The 22,832-nt window shown below is 36.3% G+C and overlaps 1 pseudogene; it reads right to left on the bottom strand.

Annotated features, from left to right (window-relative positions):
• Positions 1 to 19,568: 19,568 nt before the first annotated feature.
• Positions 19,569 to 21,677, bottom strand: LOC127190498 (developmentally-regulated GTP-binding protein 1-like; annotated as a pseudogene).
• Between the last annotated feature and the right edge of the window lie 1,155 nt (positions 21,678 to 22,832).

Raw genomic sequence — 22,832 nt, 5'->3', positions numbered from 1 at the left:
GCAATTATAAATTAATTGAACAATTATTTATTCTATTGATAATCATTATGGTTGGAGATGATGAGATAAAACTGGATTAAAGAGAAAGTATCTAGGAATTTTTACAGATTTTTATTAACAATAAATGGTGTCATACATTTTATGGATCATAAGACCTGCTAAATAATTTTGAAACAGCCATACAGTTTTTTTTTTAATCATAAGGTCTTGCTCCTTTGGAGGTGACATTTCCACTAGTGACTTTGTTAAGAAGAGTTTTAAATGCAAAATAAAAACCCGATATAAATAATAAGGTATTTTCCTTGAGACAAGAGAGAATGTTTCTAAGGTATATTTTAAATTCACAATAGACAGTCTTTGAACCTTAAAACTCCTATTAGATGCCTGAGAGCAGGGAGAACAATGCTGCGGTATTTAGAGTTAACAAGCTATGCAGAAGCCACTGCAGTCCATGCCTCTAATGATCACAGAAATCATTTTACTCTAGTAGTCTTAAAGTACTTTCCAAAATTTGAAATGAAGATTCACTTATTTGATACATTTTTGTTTGATACATGTCTGGGGTCAGGCAATAAGAACATAGTGAAGTAAACGAAATCACTGCTGTCTTCTTATGTCTTTTAATGAAAACAGCCTTTAACTACTAAAACCAGCTGCCCAACTACATATGTTTACAATGGGCATGGAAATGGCATTGTCAGCAGAATGGTTAAAATTAAAGAAAAGCTACACTGACATAGCATTAACAGGAAACATCTCAGGATTTAAAAGATATGGACAGCAAGGGCATTCATGGAAGAGGCTACAATCTATTCAGTGTCTGGCTAGGAAGGTTAAAAACTTGAAGCAGGAGCTAACAAGAGAATAGTTGACTAGTGATCAAATGATGAAAATTAAGAGTTGTAGGCAATGATTGGGCACTGTTTGAATTTGGTTTTGTTATGGAATAGCTTGTTTTCTCCATCTATGGTGATTGAAAGTTTTGCTGGGTATAGTAGTTTCTGTTGGCTTCTGTGGTCTCTTAGTGTCTACGAGACACCTGTCCAGGCCTTTCTGGCTTTAATAGTCTTCATTGAGAAGTCAGGTGTAATTCTGATAGGTTTCCCTTTATATGTCACTTGGCCTTTTTCTTGTGCAATTTTTAATATTCTTTCTTTGTTCTGTACATTTAGTGTTTTGATTATTATATGATTGGAGGATTTCTTTTCTGGTCCAATCTATTTGGAGTTCTGTAGGCATCTTGTATATTTATAGGCATTTCTTTCTTTAGATTGCAGAAATTTTCTTCCATGATTTTGTTGAAAATATTTTCTGGGCCTTGCAGTATGGAGTCTTCTTTTTCATCTATCCCTATGATTCTTATGTTTGGTCTTTTCATAGTGTCTTGGGTGTTTTGGATATGGTCTGTCAGGAACTTTTTAGAATTAACACTTTCTTTGACTGCTGTATCCATTTCTTCAGTCATACCCTCTCTCTCTGATATTCTTTCTTCTGTCTCTTGGATTTGGTTGGTAATATTGGTTTCTGCCACAGACAGAATTCAGTCTAAAAATGGATAAGCTTGTATGCAGGTAGAGTTGATGGCCGAACTGCCAACACAGGGAAAGCAAGTTCTCAATAGTTCCTGACTCACAAATATGTCTGTCAGATATATTGGGCCAGAAGGATGAAGATGATGCTGGAATGTTATAGAGAGTCATGGATGACTGTTAAGGCAGCAAACTGTTTCTGTCATTTTTTCATTTTGAAAGCTGCTAACCTGCACTTCTGATTTAATGAGGTAATTAAATTTTATTAATTCTCAAGTCTCTGATGGGGTTGAAGATCAGAGAGTTTAGTCTTACAATTAAGCTTAGTTGTTTAAAAGCTAAGATGTTGTTAGGTCTAGATAGATGTTTTAAGTTGATAGAGATGAGATATGATAGATAGTGGTTTACATTCAGAATTTTATACTCACCAAGATTGGAGAGATTTTTTTCAAGGTTGCCCAATACAAATAGCCAAATCACTATGAATGTAACATTTACATAGTTCCTGATTGTTTTGTGGGTCTTCTTGGTATATGTAGTTTATTTTATTTATGTGTAATAATATAAATATATATATATATATATATATATATATATATATATATATATATGTAAAAAACAAATATAATTTAAGAAAGAGTTGTAGGCAATGTAGACCTGGAGATGAGGGCAGGGATACATTATATAGAACTCATGGAATATCAAAATAAACTCATCCTACCATATGAACAATGAGATGTTGCTAAGATTTTTAAATAGATGTCTTGATAAACTTGTGTTTGAAACACACACACACACACATACACACACACACACATACACACACACACATACACACACACACCACAACAACAATGGGCAATATGTTTGGAACTGGAAACAATAACGTTGAAATGAGAATAGTGATTTAAAAAACAAAAATAGGAATGAGAGCTTCACAGTATGAGAGATTATCCCCTAGCAGAGAGGATACATAATACACCAGAAAAACAAATGTTAACTAATATAAAAGAAAGGAAAAAATAAAAGTAAGTATACCAAAGGATACTCTTAAGACTCAAATAATAACTTGAGGGGACTACTGAGACCCAAAGAAAGAGCTAGGGCATATAATTTAAAGTATTCTGTGTTATAAGATTTAAAGTCATTATAAAATTTGTGCATATTAGTGAAGAGCATTCTGAAAATAAAATTAAGAAAATATTTTCAAAATAGAATTAGAAAACATACTGGTGCGTGCACACACACACACACACACACACACACTGAATACAAGTACTTCGAGGTTTATATATTTAACAATACAAAACAGTGTTAAAGACTATTAGGACATAAATAAACAGGAAGATATGTCCTTCTCAGAGATTAGCCAACAACAAACAGTGGTATTAGGATGTCAGCATTCTTCAAATAAACCAATAGGTTCAATGACATTTTAGCTAGCTATGTAGAAAATTAACAATTTGACATTGTAATTTGTATAGTAACACAAAATATTTACTTATAAAAACATTCTCTTAAAAATGATCTTTTAAAAACAAACTTATAATTGGATGACTCACACTCCTGATTCTAAAATTTACTCCAGAACTGCAATAATCAGAACACGATTTAATTTTCTAGAGAAAGATGTGTAGGGAAAGGACCAGAGCAGAAATGATAGCTGAGAAATAAAATACATGTCAAAGATGCCAAGAAAATTCAATGCTAAAAAAATTATTTTCTTGAATAGAACTGAGACAATTGCGAGTCTATAGGCAGAAAGAAAAAAGAAAGGAAGAAGGGGAGGGGAAAAACCTTCATCTCAATTCACACACAAGTTACCTAAAAGGGTCATAAATCAAAGTGCAAATGTTAAAAATACAGAAAACCAGAAAAACATTACTGACAATGATTGAAGCTTCTGTTCATAGCTTCTTTGATGAGAAACCAAAACACAAGAGATAATAGGAAAAAAATGGTGAAATAGCATCAATATTTGAAATATCAAGGGCAAAAGTATTATCAATCAACAAGAAGAAAACCCCCAGACCAGAGAGACATGTTTTCATATCATGTGAATTGAATTTTACCTTAAGTACATAACAAATACAATCCAATAATAAAATTATAAACAAGCTAATATTTAAGTGGCTTAAAATAGAAGGTCTGAACACATATCTACAAAGAAGATACAAAAATGCCTACTAAACATATGAAAAGAGGTGACTGAAGAGATAGGCTCAGGGATTAAGAGCACTTGCTCCTCTTTCAGAGGACCCAGGCTCATTTCCCAGCAACCATATTCTGGCTCACAACCACCTGTGGTATGACATGATGCTCTTTTTTGGCATGCAGGCATACAATGCATGAACTTAAATAAATAGTAAATAAATAAATCAACAATCTTTTAAAATAACACATGAAAAAATATATAACATCATTATCGACTAGAAGGTTGCAAATCAAAACCACACACACATACACACACACACACACACACACACACACACACACACACAGGTTCCTGCCCACTATGACAGTGAGAATAATAGACAAGCAATAATAGGATATAGAGAAATAGAATATTTCATATACAATGGTGTACATTATTTGACAAGCAGATTAATATTTCCTCAATATATGAATCATAGTTACCTTCCATTGTATTTACATTTTAGCAATAAGTTATTTCTAAAATCTCAGATATTTGCAAGGTTGTAGTTGAAGGAGATGATGGCTCCATGTTTTCTCTATTAAATGGTGAGTTTTACTGCCAATCACTGAAATACGTGCTTTGTTTAGAGAAGGGTGGCATGGATTAAATTTTGAACATGTTAGGTTTGTAATACCTATGAAATATTTAACTAGGCAGATGAATATACACAGTGAGAATGTGAAAGTTATGGAAATTTGGTGGTCCTTAGCATACAACTGCAAGGGGAACCAAGGACTTCCAAATTTGTAGAAGTACATAGTCAAAGGGTATAGGAACATAGACTTAGCAGTAACGATTTAAGGTTGTAATAGTTAGATTATAGAGAGTAACTGGAAGTATCAAATGACCTGGAATTGACACAAATACATAATTAATAGAATGTTATCTAAAATTTTAAGAGGATCAAAAGTGGGCTGATTTGCCTCATCAACATGCAGTTATATGTGGTGAATATATTTAACAGCATGAAAATTTGTAAACAAAATAATTTATACATGAAATACTTCATAGGCAATTTCCATTCTTTGTTCACCCCCTAACATTATAAATTGAGATATAAGTTGAGAAGCGCCCAGTTTAAATACTATATTAGAATATTAGGAGACTTTTTTTATAAAAAAAAAAATGCCTAAGTATAACTTGATCAGACATTTGGTAAATAAACCATTTCTCATTTTGATAGACTTATAGTTTAAAAGATGATGCTGGATATGGACTTCTATTCCTCCTGTCATTAGGCTAGTGTTCATGACAGCACAAACAAGTATATGGATGGCTATGCTGCTACTGCCTGTTCACCCTCAAGCCATTACATGTCATCAAGTTATATTTATTTTTCCTGGTCTATAGAATGTCAAAGAAAAGGGAAAGGGCATTTTAAAGGTTAGTATTGTATCACACCAAAGGACACATTGAATGAATTTCTTTTATTTGAGAAAAATACAACCAAGGGTTATAGCAATGCTATTGTTTCCATTGCTGTCTATTCTACTTTGTTATTTGATCTGGTTAGGGTGTGGCAGTAATAGGTCACCTCTGTTGTCATTTTGTTCTGTGAGGAGGTCAGTGTGGGTGAAAAAGACCCACAACTATATGTCACATATAAGCACAGCTTCCAAGAACAAAAAATCATACTGCAATTTTGACATTTTTTCAATAAATCCATAATTTCTACAAATTAAGTTACTATATAATCTAATAACCAAAACAAATTGAGTTTATATAAGATCTTGACCATCAAGCCTTACTGATGGTCCTTAAAATGCCTATCATATTACTAAGGAACAAGTATTGATTTATTTGTCCATGGAGCACTTGCACAAACATTCATTATAAAATCACTATGTGCAAAATTGTTAGCATATACAATATAGAAGCATTTGTCTTTTAAATGATAAGATTCAGTGGGCAAATAGAAAGCCTGGGATACCTCTCAGTGGTCTCCCAGACTTATGTATTTAGTTATAGCAAGCACCACTACATGTCACTACTATTAATGGTATACTAAAGAGGATCTCCTCGATTAATTGCTAATGTCATACAATTGATATCTAAATAAGAACAAAGGATCTTCCTATTCTGCTCTGTGAATAAAAAAGAGAAGGAGAAGAACAACAACAAACAACAACAACAACCAATGACAACAAAAAGAACAAGAAGAATAAGAACAAGACTTTTATCACCAGGCCCTGAAGGCCGCATGTAAGGGACTTTCTGCATGAAATAACAGAATACACCAAGACAAGTTAACCTGATCTCTTAGGAGTGTTGGCATATAAGAAGTCAGGACGTAAAGGGACTCATATGCACATGACTCTACTTTTGATTTCTTGTTTAGTTTGCTTTTATTGTTGATGGTGGTCTGTTTCATGTTGTGTCTGTTCTTGTTGTTACAAAAGCCTGGCAGTTTAAAATGCTACAGGGGTTGTTTTCCTTCTGACAGTAAAGAACCCCTGCTGATGGCCTCCCTCAACAACTTCAAGACTAGATCAAGACATGTTTAGGCACCAGTTGGGGTCCAATGAGGCATCTTTCTTTCCTTTAACTGACTAACTCTATGTTGAGTGGCGGAGATCCTACAGACACATTAAAACTCTTAACCACAAAGAAGTTCAGCGTTGGTTTCTGGAAGCCTCTCCACACACCCTTTAAGGGGTGTCTTTATCTCTATTTACTTGCTGAAGGAACACCTTTCTCCAGCTTCTGATTCTTTCTGCTCATGCTTGCTGTCTTTGAAACATCTCTGCTGCTACCTATTGCAATCAAGCTCTTTCTGTTTTTTTAATTGTGTAACAGGTAGATAAGGCAAACCTAAACCAAACCCCTAGAGGTAACACTCTGAAGGCCACCAGAGAAACAGATGGGAGCAAAATGACAGAGTGTAGATATTTCAGTTAATAGATCCATATACAGTAATTCCAAAGAAAGAAAATGAAAATGTATAATGGACCCATATCTCATAACGAAACCATATCCCTTCACTGTGTGAGCTTGAAATCCTAAAACAATCACTGGCAAGGGAATAAGATTACTGTACTTTATATTCTAAAGCTGCTTATATTTAGCTCTGAAGTTCAGACAGTGATTACCTTCTTAATTACAAATATATAAATATATACATATATATATGTGTGTGTGTATATATATATATCCCAGACTAAAGAGTGTTTAAGTCACTTCTCTATGACTGTGGAGAGACACCATGACCAAGGCAACTCTTCTATAAGATAATTAGTAGGGTGCTAGCTTATAGGTTCAGAGATTCAGTCCATTATCATCATGGCAGCAGCCATGGCAAGCATGCAGTTGAAAGCTATATCCAAATCCAGCCTCAGAGAAAGAGATGTATGACTTGGCAGTGACTTTTGAAATGAATAGGTTTCTCCACCTATGCAATAAGCCAATTCAAGCCAAACCAAGAATATAAAGGCAGGTTTTTTGAGAGGCAGCTCTTGGGCAGGCTCACTGATCTCACACATGGAGGTCAATGAAGATGGTCACCCAAGCTAAAGTAAGGGGGCTTTTATAGAACTTAGGTGAGGGGCGATGATAAATCAGCCATGAGTTGGGATTCTCTCCATGTATGATCAAAAACTGAGCCACTCAGTGGGCGGTCTTATATGGGTTTCGGGTCACCTGAAGACAAAGCGATGCTAGCCTGGAGTTTTTTCCATGTGGGTGGGGTTGAGTGAGAGAGAACAGACAGGGTTTTCTGGCTTGTACAGGGGCAAGCAGAGGTTCCAGTCAAAAAGTAAACTCAAACCCCTAATGACATACTTTCTTCAACAAGACCACACCTCTTTTTTTTCATTTTTTTACACACACATTTATTTTATTACACATAAATACAATAAACTACCTATAACAAGAAGAGCCATGACACAATCTGGAATTATATAAATGTTACATTCTTAGTGTTTTGACTATTTCTATTTGATAACCTTGAAAAAAAAAAACATCTTCCCTATCCTGGTGCATCTAAAATTCCAGTATAATACAATTCCTGATTGTATGTGGTTATTCTTGTTGTAGGTATTTTGTTGTAAATATGTATAATAATATAAATATATTTGTTAGAAAAAGAAAAAGAAAAAAATGCATCATTTGATGACTGGCACCTACGGTGAGTTCACACCTGAAGTTTGCACAGCTTGTTGATCTGTAATGCTTTCCACTTGCTACTAAAATAAGCTTCTCTCATTGATCAGGGAGAGCTATAGTAATCTGTAGATATAGAATAAGCATTTTAAAGACCACACCTCTTAATCCTTTCAAATGGTGTCACTTCCTAGTGAATAAGTATTCAAATATATGAGCCCATAAGGACCATTCTTATCCAAACTACAACACATATGCTGACAGAAGCTACTATACTAAACTACTTTAATGAAGAAAAATTACTGATAACTAACCCTTTATCCCTGTTCCATTGATTGCTTCAACAACCTAGTCTTTGAGAAATCATTTGTTTGGTCTCTCTCATGATGCTTGCTGTGGTATGAATGGAGGTTTCTTCCCAAGAATCACAAAACAGTTATATTAATTAGTAAGATTCAAAATAAACTAAGCTGTGGATCCAAAAGAACACAGTGGATTGGGTCCACTGTAGCAAAAGATCTTGTTTGTGAATATTGTTTAGTGTCCTTCCTGTGAAAATAGGGCTACTATCTCTTGGCAAGAAGAGAGGCTCGAAAACCATAGTCATCAGCTGGAAACTTCTGTATCACTGTAGAAAAACGGGATCACTGCTTGTGTGAGTATAATCTTGTTTTGTGAATCAAAAACAAGATTCATATTGTTAGATGATTCATATACATGCAAACAGTTGTATCCCATATCTGACATACAAATGTAGTAATTCTGTGCGACGCCTGGTGACATGTGTTGTGATACTGATGAAAGTCACACTTGATAACAGCCTAGAATTTTCTACTACCCCAAGTGAGTCTCCTTACTCAACGTAGTCTCTATCTCCACATTCCTGCCTGTATTATTATGGGTGATTTATCATTCCACACAAATCAAAATAATTTCTCTCACCCACAAGAACAATTTCTATATGTTAATGTCAAAAGATACACTCTTTAATATCATGGTAGTAGCCACATGAAAACAAACATAATGTAATTAAGAAGGTGACCATTCACGTCACATTGCAAATGTTCAATAATCACAGATAGCAAAGAGTACTACATTGAAGAAAATAGATACTTAGGCCATTTCTGTTATTGTGGAAATATTGTTTAGAATATCACTAAAAACAGTGCTACAGATGCATGTTTTTAAGTACACATTTTAAGCAGCATGCACTAAAACCCATTGCTTCTATGTAAATGTGGCATCAATCCAGAATGTATTGAATTGAAAAGAGAAGAATTATTCGCTCTTAATTCTCTTTTATATTGATTGTGGCTTTCAGTTTTGGAATTGTGCCAGACAAGACGTTCTAGAGATAGAAAACAAATGACAAAACCTTTCTAAAAACCACATAAATTCTAGCCAAGCATAAAAAAAAATATTCTGTTCAATGTATAATGAAGCTGTTAAGAAAGGAATAAGGATAGAGAAATCTCCAAGGACGTGCAGACTTGCTGGACTTGGGAACCACCTTAATAGATGGAGGGAAATACTGTGATAGAAACGTATCTGTACACACACCCAAGACAACTAGTCACCTCACTTAGTGAAAGAGAAAGAAGGAAATGATTGCAGGTGTAAAAATACAACATATAAATGATCTAAGGAGATAAAGGCTTCCCTGGCAATTTCAGCCACTGTTTTTTTATGTTTTTTAATATATTTTATTAATTTATTCATATTACATCTCAATTGTTATTTCATCCCTTGTATCCTCCCATTCCTCCCTCCCTCCCTCCCATTTTCCCCTTACTCCCCTCCCCTATGACTGTTCCTGAGGGGGACTTCCTCCCCCTGTATATGCTCATAGGGTATCAAGTCTCTTCTTGGTAACCTGTTATCCTTCCTCTGAGTGCCATCAAGTCTCCCCATCCAGGGGATGTGGTCAAATATGAGCCACCAGAGTTTGTGCGAAAGTCAGTCCCCACTCTCCACTCAACTGTGAAGAATGTCCTGTCCATTGGGTAGACCTGGGTAGGGGGTTCGAAGTTTACCACATGTATTGTCCTTGGCTGGTGCTGTTAAGCTCTAAGATGATCTAGCCATTCACTTTCCCTCTACCAAAGGGGATTTCATGACTCTAGAATGTGGCAGGTGCATATATGAACCCTCTCTCAGGGAAATAAATTCAAAACCAGACCTCTCAGGATTCCAAAGCAGAACCATTCCAAAAGGCTACTGTACACTGGTACAGTATACTGGTACGTATACTATGGGATATATAAAAAAAGAAAACAATGGAGGAAAGATAAATGCGCGGACAATGGCTTGATCATAGAATGCCTACAAAAAACACCATCTTCATCTTTTGCCTAAGGAAGAGCCTATCAAAACTAAAAATGAATGCAGGCATTGTTTCACTCAGAAAGTAAAGGTGATTTTAACTTTTGCTGTTACTTTACTGGATTGATTTGAAGTCCTCATGTCTATGTATAAGTTCTGTAATGTAAATTAAAGCTAATTGCCATGAGATGTGTGGGTGGTGCCTTAGTTCTGTCTTCACAATCCCACACTGTAATTTAAGATAATTTAGCACATTTAATAATACTAGTTTTAAAATGATTAAAGTAGTGAACCATATCTAATAATTACCTTCTCATCATAAATATCTTATTTAATATGAGATGTTCTGGCTTCCTTATATTTGCTTAGTATATCGTGGGTGCAAGGTAATATTTTAAATGTGAACGAGCTTAAAATTCTTGTGGCCTAGTAGAATTGAGGCACCTAGTTAACATATATAAATTAATTTAAAGTGATAAATGACTTGATACCCTATGAGAATATACAGGGGGACGTAATCCCCCTCAGGAACAGTCATAGGGGAGGGGAATAATGGGAAAATGGGGGTGGGGGGAATGGGAGGATACATGGGATGGGATAAACATTGAGATGTAACAAGAATAAATTAATAAAAAAAATAAAGTGATAAATGTTATTGTTATGACACAACCGACTGGTTTATTAGGAATTGTATCAACTTCTGAGGTATTATTGCTTTCTGATTTTAGGTATAAAGCTTGTGTTGTGTGTCTTAGTTTGTTTTCTCCTACTAAGAATAAACAACAAATATTTAATCATTCATAACATAGAGGTTTATTTAGCTAATTGTTATGGAGCTAGGACATCCAAGTGCATGACACTGGCATCTGGTGATGACTCTTTATCACACAATAACATGGGTCATTCCAATTATTGACCTTGAAACTATTTTAAAAGAGACAATTGAAAAATCTATAACTCCAGAGGTAAGAAAGCACCTCTGCCCTGAGGCCAAAGTTAGTACTCATTCTGTCTTAACTTAAATTCTTAGGTTTGTTTGGTTTGTTGATTTTTGTATTAATTTAAATATTCTAATAGTGCATTAAATTGTATTGGTTACTAATTGGCATTTTGATATCCTTTGTATTTTTCATATGAGAGTGTCTACTTACCTCTCCCTAGTCCCAGTCTGCTAAAAATATCTTTGATGTTGATACTACTGACCAAAATATCAAAAGAAAGAACAAAGTCCAGATTTATTTATATATAGAGGTATATAGAAACCTCCATATTATAGTGGAAGCATGTAAAATCTGAGTCTAGTATATTGATTTATACATCATTATGTAAGTTAGTTTTTGACTAAAGACTCACTGAAAACATGATTGTATACAAATAAATATACAAATGTATTATTTTTAGAGTCATTACTGAAATAAAAAGAGTCCTGAAATGTTTTGACATATTTTTAAGCCTTTCCATCATTACCCATATAGGGTTTAAATACCTTAGCAACAATAATTTGCTGAACTATTGGTTGAAATATATCTGAATATTCATTATCTTTATTTTAATAGTTCATTTAAAAGTCCAATTAGCATCTGTATTTGGGAATTTTCAGTTGGATGGCAGCTGTGAAATATACCACATGAAATTGTGATCCTGGCTAATACTTTTTGTTTTGTGATAATGAAAATACCTTAACAAATAGTTAGTCTGCAGGATGGGATTTGGGAATTTTTGCTTTTCAATTTTATCCTCAGCAGGCATCAGTAAACAAAGAGGGAGAGCAATTCTGAAGTTGAGCATATTGAAAGTCACACTAGAAAAGCCATGCCAGAATCTCCATGTAAAACTCTATTCTAAGTTTACAGAACCACAAACATCAATACTTCATATTTACAGCATTCTACGATGAGTCACATATCACACTGCTTTAATACGAGTTAAGTAACACTTTGAAGGCGAGTAATGTGAGCATGTCACATCACTGCTGCTTCACCCGTGAGGCATGAAGCCTCCCAAATCTGTATTACATTCATGTTCTGCAAATTAAGAGAATTAATAAACTTGGTAATTTCAAGTTCCCAATCCAAACTAGCACAGTAAAAAAAAAAAATTGTTTGGCAAACTAAAGACCACGATGAAAATTCTAGGACTGCACAGCAGACACAGAAACCCAGGTCATTATAGAACTGTAAAAACTCCCATCATGTATTCCTTAACAGCAAAACTAAAATTAATGTACATAATGAAAAAATTAAAAAGTAAAATAAAATTTTTAAACCTATGTTATTAGTGAAAAAAAGCTCTAAGCTAGTCTCCACTATAATTTTTTGTGATGGTTAGTACTTTTTATTTTATAAATCTTATTATAGACCTTGTAAATAACTCAAAACACTACACACCAAGTTCATCAGACTCAAATATATATAAATAATGTCCTTCTATCCAGTTTGATAGGCATTTGGAAATGGGAGTTGTGCAAGGTCACATTAAATTATACGTTTTCAGTGTGGAACGTATTTTATGAACCTATTCACCAACCAAAACAAAAGGTCCATGACAGAATAGGAACTAGAACAAAATTAGTTTTTTATTCCCTTTCACAACTTGTGTCCATCACCTGCATTTAGTCATTCCTCATGCCTTTTTATTTAGTTTTTCTTTTTCTCTATTCTACATGTTATACTATTGTGATGACTAAAGTTGATTGTTGACATGACAAGCTTTGGAATTGTCATAAATCTTGGGGTGTCTTCCAAGAACTTTCTTGATTAAGATAAGTGAGATGGGAAAACTATACCAACTGTATGTAGCAATATTTCTTCTTTATTTTTATTAAGTATTTGGTTTTTTACATATACATTTATATTATTACACATATGTACAATAAACTACCAATAGCGAGAAAAACCATGAAACAATCAGGAATTATATAAATGTCACATTGTTAGTGTTTTGGCTATTTGTATTTGACAGCCTTGAAGGAAACATCTTTCCTATCTTGGTGCATCTAAAATTCTTAATGGAAATCAATATCTATCATATCTTGTCATTATAAACTTAAAATATCTCTCTTGACCTAAAAACATCTTAATCCCTAAACAACTAAGATTAATTGTAAAACTAAACTATCTGGTCTTCAACCCCATCAGAGACTGCAGAAGGAATAAACTTGATGACCTGAGTATGCCAGGAGTACAGGTTAATAGCTTTCCTAATGAGAAGATGACAGAGACAGTTTGTTACCTGAGTAGTCATGCAAAACTCTCTATAGATTTGGAACATCTTCTTGAGCATTCTGGTCCAATATATCTGACAGACATATTTGTGAGGTAGGAATTATTGAGAACTTGCTAACCCTGTCTTAGCGGAGTGTGGCCATCAATTCTGGTTGTATCCAAGCTTGCCCTTTTTAGGCAGAATTCTGTCTGTGGTTGAAATGAAGACTTTTTTCCTAGTGGTTTGTTTGCTACATTTGAAGCTATCTCCATAAGGAGGTTCTACGATGCTTGCCATCCTCTTTGAGGTAGGCTGGGAGCTGTCTTATATCTGAAAAAAATAGAAACTTCTATAACACTTTTTACATTATGTTGAACTTCTAAAAGCTTTCAAATCCTTCTCTCTAGATACACCTTTCTTTGTCATGCAAATAACCAAGGGGGTATACATTGCTATTTTTCATTTCAAAGTGTATCAGTATGTATGAGTGTCCATCTTCAATTAGGAGGATTGCACCCTTATCTTAACTATAGATTCCCTAGGATAAAAGTTTAAATTATCTTATTCATGCATGGCTCTCTCCATCTCTTGCTGAGAAATATGGTAAGCCCTTTGCATTAGAGTTTTCATATCTCTTATTATTTTATTTCCAAATACAATACCTAACTCTAATTCCCTCAAAGGCTAGGATAGGCATCTTCATTTGCTTCTTAGTATGTTTACCTCCACCTTTTCCATTTTATCTAGAGTCATCACATTTTAATGAAATGCAATTATACTAACATTATATGCCAATTTGGGATCCATGAGTATCTTTCTCAAGCCCACAGAAAATTGTGTAATTGTAGCTTATCATTTAAGGAATTTTACAACTGGACATCTAAATTTTCCCATCATGTTTCCAACTGTTACAAGTCCACTATGTGTATGGCATATATTAATTCTCTAATAATTACTGACAGCTATCATTGTTTTTCTTCTGTAATCCTCTTCTATCCAACTCCTCACCTGTTTTAAGACTAATATCAAATGCTACCTGATGCAGAATAATTTTTCCTGACTTGTACAACAGTTCCTCTGAACCCAGAGTGCTGTCTTAGGAAATATACTATGTTCAATATTTTATTAGAGCTCCTTATTCCCTTTAGAATTAGAAAAATGTGAATGACATTTTGAAAATTCACTTTATATCCTTTATAGAATCACAAATAGAAACATTTACTTACAGATATCAAATAGTGATTGATAGAACATTAATCATTATACCAAATAGCATATGTATGTTCTCATCTGTCTGTCAATTCTGTATGTTCTGAGGACAGATTTCTCAAAAAGACTTCACTCTAGAAGCAAGACAAAAGGAAACAGGGAAGCTAAAACGAAGAGTTATAATTTCTATTATGACAATAAAAATCATGAAATAAAATTTGGATAAACAAAAAGGCACTTAAGTCTCCAGATATGCTCAAGCAGTAATGTATACTTTGTAATTAACTTTAAATCAATGTAGAGGAATTTTAATACAGTAACATGGCTCTTCTGGCAAGGGATCATAGCCAAAGACTTTCTGTATCTATGTGATCTAGCTCTAATGCAGAAATGCCCTTAGTATACACCTTTAATCCCAAGCAGTAAAAGTAATATTAGTTTATAGAAGGAAGCATCAACATTTAAAAGTGACTGCTAATTGAAGGGCAGACACAGTGGCAAATCAGAGGACAATTTGACAGAATGAGTCAGGAATAAGATATGCCCAACTCTAATGAGAACCACACAGAGGCTATTTAAAGTCAGGGGAGTGAGTGAAGAGGAGGAGGAGGAGAAAGAATAGCATCTGTGTATGTGGCAGTTTTACCAGGACAGTTTTACAGAGAAAGGTTGCAGAGAAACAAAGCCAAGGAATGAGAAGGAGCCAGAGGATTAGAACATATTGCCAGAGGTTGCTTAAGGCCAAGCAGAGAAATTAGTCTGAAGCTGAGAGAGAAACCAGATTGAATCAGTCAGCTTGGAGAGGATTTTGGTCCAGAACAGCTGAGTTGAACCAGCCAGCACAAGATCAGTAAGAGCTAGAAAGAATTAGTTTACTCAGCAGTAAGTCTCAGAGGCTGAAACTATCTAGGCCTAGGTTAGCAGGAGGTTACAAGCTGAAGCCTTCAAGGTTCCAATTTGCAGAGATTGTATAAAAACTAGAAGTTTCCAGGCCTAGGTCTAGGGATAGTTAGCACAGAAAAATAAATGATATGGGCTCAGCCCAAGCTGTGTGTTTCATACAGATTAAGAACAGCTCTCCTCTGATCCACTCATCTGAGGAAATAGAAACAACATTTACAATTCAAAAAAGACACTGATTCTCCAACAAAATATTTAAATAACAAAAATTAAAAATATTAACTACGATTCCTTCTCCAAAAAGGATAAAATTATTTTAAATCTGTTCCCTATTCTGTGTAGAAGCTATCACTCTACCTTTTTTTGAAGTGCACATGTAAAAGAATATGACTTTTGCCTTGCTCACTGTTTGTTTATTACAATTTCATTCTTGTATATTAGACTCAATAACCCGCTAAACACATCAGAGAATAATAGACATGAGAATTTGTATATTTGTATAATATTAAAGTAGTTTGACTTGTTAATTTAAATTCTTTCTTTCATCTACAAATAAATTGTATGTTCTCACTGTTATTGTTCTAGAGGTGGTGGGACCTGGGAGAATGGAGCTGACAAGTGAAGCAGATAAAGTCTCATGTAAAATAAAACTTTATTCATAACCATTTATACTCTGAGAGTTAATGAAGGTCACGTGAGTAAATTTCTCATATACTACCACAAGGACAAGCCACACATGGCAAAAGCCTGTTTATACATAGAAGCATATAAAATATGATTTAAATACTTAATTGAATAACAACAAAAGTAATTATGTCTTGTGGAATTGTTAATATTTAATATTGATTCATATAATTATTAAAGAGGCAATTATCCCCTAAGCCACTGTTTCAGAAATAAATGGACACAGTAACTTCTTAAATTTTTAATAAACCTTAATACACCTTGGGTTAGGAAGGTATTAACCTTCTAAGCTACCCTGTCTCTTCATCTAAAAACAGCATAAAATATTTGCACATGCTCCAATTGGGCTGTTCGTGCTCCATCAGACCAGTTCTCAGAGTAAGCTGCTTTTGGTCTCCTGGTCCATGCTAACCAGTGACAACCTGCTCCTATTCCCTCCCTCCCTCCCTCCCTCCCTCCCTCCCTCCCTCTCTCTCTCTCTCTGTGTCTGTGTCTCTGTCTCTGTCTCTGTCTCTCTCTGTCTGTCTCTCTGTCTCTCTCTCTCTCTCTCTCTCTCTCTCTCTCTCTCTCTCTCTCTCTCTCTCTCTCTCTCTCTCTCTCTCTCTCTCTCTCCCTGTCCTTCTGTGACCGTAAAATGTCCACAAACCTAAGCCCCACCTACCTCTTTCCTTCCTGGCCCAGGTATAGGCACTTTATTTGCCAATCAGGTGCAATTTTGGAGGTTAAGTTTACTATGTTATTTGGGATATGTGAATGAGCATTTGCTCATAAGGAACTTGGGGAGCAAGCAATTAACATTTCAATATAGAGTAGCTTCATATCAACCACAACAGTATGTGTAATATAAATTCCCGCCTATCTGCTATCTCTTGGAGAAGGCTGAAAACATTCCAAAAACAATTCTGTGTTTTGAAGAAATGGAGAACACAAGACTCTTGTCTTGTTTCCTCCTTTCTTCCTTTCTTCCTTTCTTCATTTCTTTCTTTCATTCTTTCTTCTTCCTTTTCTTTCTTTTTGTTTTTTCTTTTTTGCCTTTACAGATAGGGTTTATTTCTCTGTATAGCTTTGGCTGTCCTCTACTCCTTTATAGATCAGCCCAGACTTGAACTCACAGAGATCCACCTGCCTCTGCCTCGCTGGGTTCTGGGATTACAGGTGTGTGCCTCCTCACCAAGTTTTCTCTTGTTTTCTTGGAGTGTTCTCACAAGCACTCAGAGTGTTCCTCACATGACTCCTTTCCTGGACCATGTTTTAATACTTATCCTCAGTTTTCTTTCAATGAGTGATCATAGCTATTGGAAGAAGAGTAAAAGAGTAAATTTGAAAATGTAAATCTAGGGGAAGTTTTGTGAAAGCTTATAAATTATGTAGATACTCTATGAGCATATACAGGGGAAGGAGGTCCCTTTCTGTCACAGTCATAGAGGAAGGGAGTAAGGGGAAAATGGGAGGGAGGGAGGAATGAGAGGATACAAGGGATGGGATAACAATTGAGATGTAATATGAATAAATTAATAAAATATATTAAAAATTATGTGGATAAAATAACAATGAACATTAAGTTTCATTCAATATATGACTAAGGTTTATAAGTCAGGTATTTATAATGATTAAATTGGTTATCACCTAATTGGGTCTGGAATCATGTAAAAGCCAAGCCAATGGAAACACTTGAAAGGGATTTTCTTGATAAAGCTCTTTTGTTTGCTTGGTTTGGGTTTTGATTAAATAAATCCCATCCTCCATGTGGGCAGTACTTTTTGGTAACAGCACAGATAAGAAAGGCCCAAAGAAGCTTGGGTTTTTTCAGCTTGCCTTCACACTCACTGGCAAGATCATCTCAATTTCTGATTCTGCTACTCCTTATACACTGTTTTGATGGCATGGGAACCAGTCTCTTTGGGCCTCTACTGAAGACGCAGTTCATCAGGAAAACTTCAGGGCTCTCAAATTCACGGGCTCTTTCATTTAGTTTTAGTTACAAATGTGCATGTATACATGCATGAATATGTATATATTCCTATATACATAAGCACAACCTCCTCAGGATGTCAACACCTTCACGACTACAGAGTACACAGAGGTCCGATGCAGAGTCAGCAGGGGCCAGGAGCTGATAGCACCTGTCATAGGCCTTCTCTGATGGCAGCAAGAAATTTAGAGAAAGAGAAGGGGAGGGAGGAACCAGTGCTGGTGGCAATTGGCATAGGCTAGAATTGATTGTAATTGGTAGAGAGCCAGAGCTCTCTGGAGGGGGCCAGAGGTGTTGGCTCCTGTCATGGACTGCTACTGATAGTAGCCAGCAACTAGAGAAAAGGAAAGAAGGAGAAAGGAGACTACACACACACACACACACACACACACACACACACACACACAATAGCTTAAGCAAGACAAGCTCCAACAAACAATCTCCAACCATTTTAGATGCACACATACATATGGGGTAGACTGAGCAAACCTGAAAGGGTTCCAATCAACAAGCTCCCACAGCTTATACATCCTAGAAAAATCTTTCAAGCAGTACAAAAATCACAACATGGTTATATTATATTTTTCTTTAGGTGAACAATTACAATGAGAATATGTGAGAAAAACATGTTCTCTACTACCCTCATATGACCAAATGTTTTATGTATTATGGGTAATAAGACATGTGAAAAATAAAGTATTCCCAAGAACACACATACATTTGTAACTAAGCAACTTGTTATAGATTAACAAAGTGTAAGCAAGCAAGGCAATCATTTCAGGCAGCTTCTATTTACTGGAGAGGCTGCAATTTGTGGTTACAAAGAAAGAATCAATTATCTTAAAAAGTAATCTTATAAGAAATCTTTTTTTTAAATGGACCCACCAGGTTTTTATAGAGTTCAATGCAAGTGACACCAAGGTGGTGTTGCTGAGGTATTACATATGAACAGTAGTAAGCCCAGCACTTGGGAGAAGAACCAGGAAGAATAAGGAATTCTAGGCAAGCCTCAGTTACAAACAGTTCAGGCCAGGCTGAAATATATGAGCCCCCATCTCAAAGAGAAAAGAAGAAGAAGAAGAAGAAGGAGGAGGAGGAGGAGGAGGAGGAGGAGGAATGGGAGGAGGAACAGGAGGGGGAGGAGGAAGAGGAAAAGCAGGAGGAGGAGGAGGAGGAGGAGGAGGAGGAGGAGAAGAAGAAGAAGAAGAAGAAGAAAGAAGAAGAAGAAGAAGAAGAAGAAGAAGAAAAAGAAGAAGAAGAAGAAGAAGAAGAAGAAGAAGAAGAAGAAGAAGAAGAAGAAGAAGAAGAAGAAGACAAGTGATGTTTCAGTTTGGAAGACTCCATATCTATTCCTGTATCCTAATCCAATGGATGCCAAAGACAGAAGGGGTTGAGGAGGGTACTTGGTCATAAGGAACACTGCTGTGTCTGGCCAGCAGATAGGAACAGGGTTTCACTTCTTTACAATCTGAAAGATCTCTTCATCTTCCAAGGTATGGTCATTACCCAGTTTCTGAGGATTCTGTTTCACAGAGAGACCCCAGAACAGAGCACATTGAAATTCTTTGATAAGATTTATGTGAATCTTCAAGCCGAAATCTTCCACCATGGTCCCAGAGTAAGGCAGTACCACTGGAGATGTGTAATCCAGCAACTGGCTTTTGGGTTGGTATAAATTCTCAATAGTTTCAGATAGTCCCAAATCTTCTATAAGAGGTCATCAAAATTCAAGCGATAATGAGTAGAAATGGGTACAATATGAACATCTTATAGATAATATCCAATTACTCAATGGCAATCTGATCAATCTTATTTAATATGTAAACACAAGGGATATAAACCCTGTTTCCTTTTACCAAGTCAATGAGGTCATCAACTGTGGCATCACTACGTAAAGCCACATCAGTGTTATGAATTTTGTATTCAGCAAGAGTCGTCTTTGCCATTTCAGCATGTAGTTCACTCTGAGGGCAAGTGGCTGTGAGACTAATCCTTCCCTTGTCTTTCTTCTTCTCCTTTTTTTTTTTTTACATTTTTTATTAATTTATTCATATTACATCTTGATTGTTAGCCCTTCCCCTGCTTCCTCCCATTTTTCCCTCCCTCCCACTTCCCCCCTTCTCCCCTCCCCTATGTCTGTGATTTAGGGAGACCTCCTCCCCCTATATATGCTCTTAGAATATCGAGTCTCTTCTTGGTAACTTGCTATCCTTCCTCTGAGTGCCGCCAGGCCTCCCCATCCAGGGGACGTGGTCAGAAAAGGGGCACCAGAGTTCGTGTGAGAGTCAGATCTCACTCTCCACTTAACGGTGGAGAATATCATGTTCGTCGGCTAGGTCTTGATAGGGGTTCGAAGCTTACTGCCTATATTCTCCTTGGCTGGTGCCTTAGTTTGAGGAGGACCCCAGGATCCAGATCTGCCTGTCATAAAGTTCTTGTAGGTTTCCAGGATCCTGTGGGTCCCACGATTTCCCCATTCTTCCATGCTACTCTCGCCTAAAGTCCCAATAGGATGTCCTCTCCTCTGACCCACTTTCCTGGTAAGTAAAGTTTTTCATGGTACGTATCCCTTGGCCTAGTGTTTTGATATAAGTGAGTATATACCGTTTGTCTCTTTTTGCTTCTGGGTGAACTCACTCATTATGATAATTTCTAGATCAATCCATTTGTCCACAAATTTCAGGAATTCCTTGTTTTTATTAGCTGAGTAGTATTCCATAGTATAAATATGCCACAGTTTCTTAGTCCATTCTTCTACTGAGGGACACTTAGGCTATTTCCATGTTCTGGCTATTATGTATAAAGCAGCCATGAACATGGTTGAGCATATGCCCCTGTCTTGTGGTAGGGCATTTTCTGGGTACATTCCAAGGAGTGGGATAGCTGGGTCTTGAGGAAGCCCTGTTCCCATTTTTCTGAGAAAGCGCCAGATAGCTTTCCAAAGTGGTTGTACTAGTTTGCATTCCCACTAGCAATGAAGGAGTGTTCCTCTCTCTCCACATCCTCACCAACATGTGGTGTCATTTAAAGCGAATGTTGAAGGGTTTGCTGTGCAAGCGAATCCCAAAGCCTTCCAATTCATTTTTAATTATCTTCTTATGTTCCTAGAGTTTTAGGACATCCAGAACAATCAAGATCAAAATACATGTATGGGCCACTGCAATGACTTCACAACCTCTACTTTCTCATCCTTGGTACCTTCACTAATACCTGGGAGATCCAGGAGCTAGATCTTGGTACCTTTGTATCTGATGGCACCAGGCACAGTGGTCAAAGTAGTAAATTCATAGGCTGCCACTTCAGAATACATTCCTGCCAGGTTACTTAGCAGAGTTGACTTCCCCACAGATGGAAACCCACAAATCCAACTCAAGCATCACCTGTCTTGGCCACATCAAAACCTCCTGGCCCCCCACCACTGCCACCTTTTGGAGTAATGAGTTCTCTTAGAAAGTTAGCAAGTCGAGCCTTTAAGCAGCCTGAGGAGATGTGCTGTAGCTTTGTGCTGAGTCCCAGACATCTCGACTTCCATCTCTGCGATCGTCACTAAGGTGCCGCTCATGGTGGCAAGGGCTGGACTCTGCACTGGCCTTCATACTAGCTAGATCACCACATAGATCCCCACAAGAAATATTAAAGGAGTCACAACTCTAATAGTTTGTGTGTGTGTGTGTGTGTGTGTGTGTGTGTGTGTGTGTGTGTGTGTGTGTGTGTGTAATCAACCACTTCTACTTTAAATCCTCAAGGTGCACATCTTCTTATTAATAACTTTTAATAAATCATATCAGCTGAGGTCAAAAATGGGTATAAAAAATCAATAATTACCAGAACAGCCTGTCCAGTTTCAGGGAGACAGTCACATCAGCCATTGCTAATTTGGGCTATTGTTCTTGCTCCTCAACTTCAAAAATCCCTTAGCTCAACTATCAAGAATGTGTCTTTCTGAGCTTTCAGTTGTTTCTCAAGATTTTCTACCTTAGAGCCACTGACAAAAACATCTTCCCCTAACTTTCTAAAACTATTTAGATCAAGTCATGAATTCTGTAAAATCATTCATTCACCTAAACACAGTTCATATTCATATTGATCTGCAGGAAAGTTGTCCAAATGAGTGGGCTGTCACCCAGGAAATAATCATACCAAACTATACACAGTGAGGGTCTTCTCACACCCAGTCACATCACATCAGATAAATGAGGGAGATAGCAATGAGAAACAGGAAAAGGCACAGCAGTTGCAAGAAGCAATCCAGGCAAGAAACCCTTGGGGCAATGCCTTTCCATGGTGCACCCATAGCAGCCATGTAAAGCAGCGGGCCAGCTCCGGAAGTCACCTACCCACTACACATCCTCCTGAATGACATCCACCATCAATACAAATAATGATAATGTATGTGTATGAACTGAAAGCCGATAACTCACACACATCGCACCCTAATCAAGGAAAACTCTTTTTGTAACAGACAGGCTATTTGGAGAAAATTACAACCAATAAAACGTAGAGAACAAGAGAATGGGTGGTGCTTGATGTCAACTGATATACTAACAACTCTGTCCCTGCACCTAGGACTTAGGAATCATTGTGGAAGAAGAGGCAGAAAGCTTGTAAGAGTCAGAGAAAAAGGAAATGGACTGTTACACTTTGTCTCCTAGTAATTTCTGAAAGACTGAAACAATGAAATACAATCAACACAACTGCCAGAATAAAACAAAACATG

Source organism: Acomys russatus, chromosome 6 (genome assembly GCF_903995435.1).
Source record: "Acomys russatus chromosome 6, mAcoRus1.1, whole genome shotgun sequence".
In the NCBI taxonomy this organism is placed as follows: Eukaryota; Metazoa; Chordata; class Mammalia; order Rodentia; family Muridae; genus Acomys; species Acomys russatus.
Note: the sequence above shows the minus strand (reverse complement) of the source record. Positions and strands in the feature narration are given on the sequence as shown.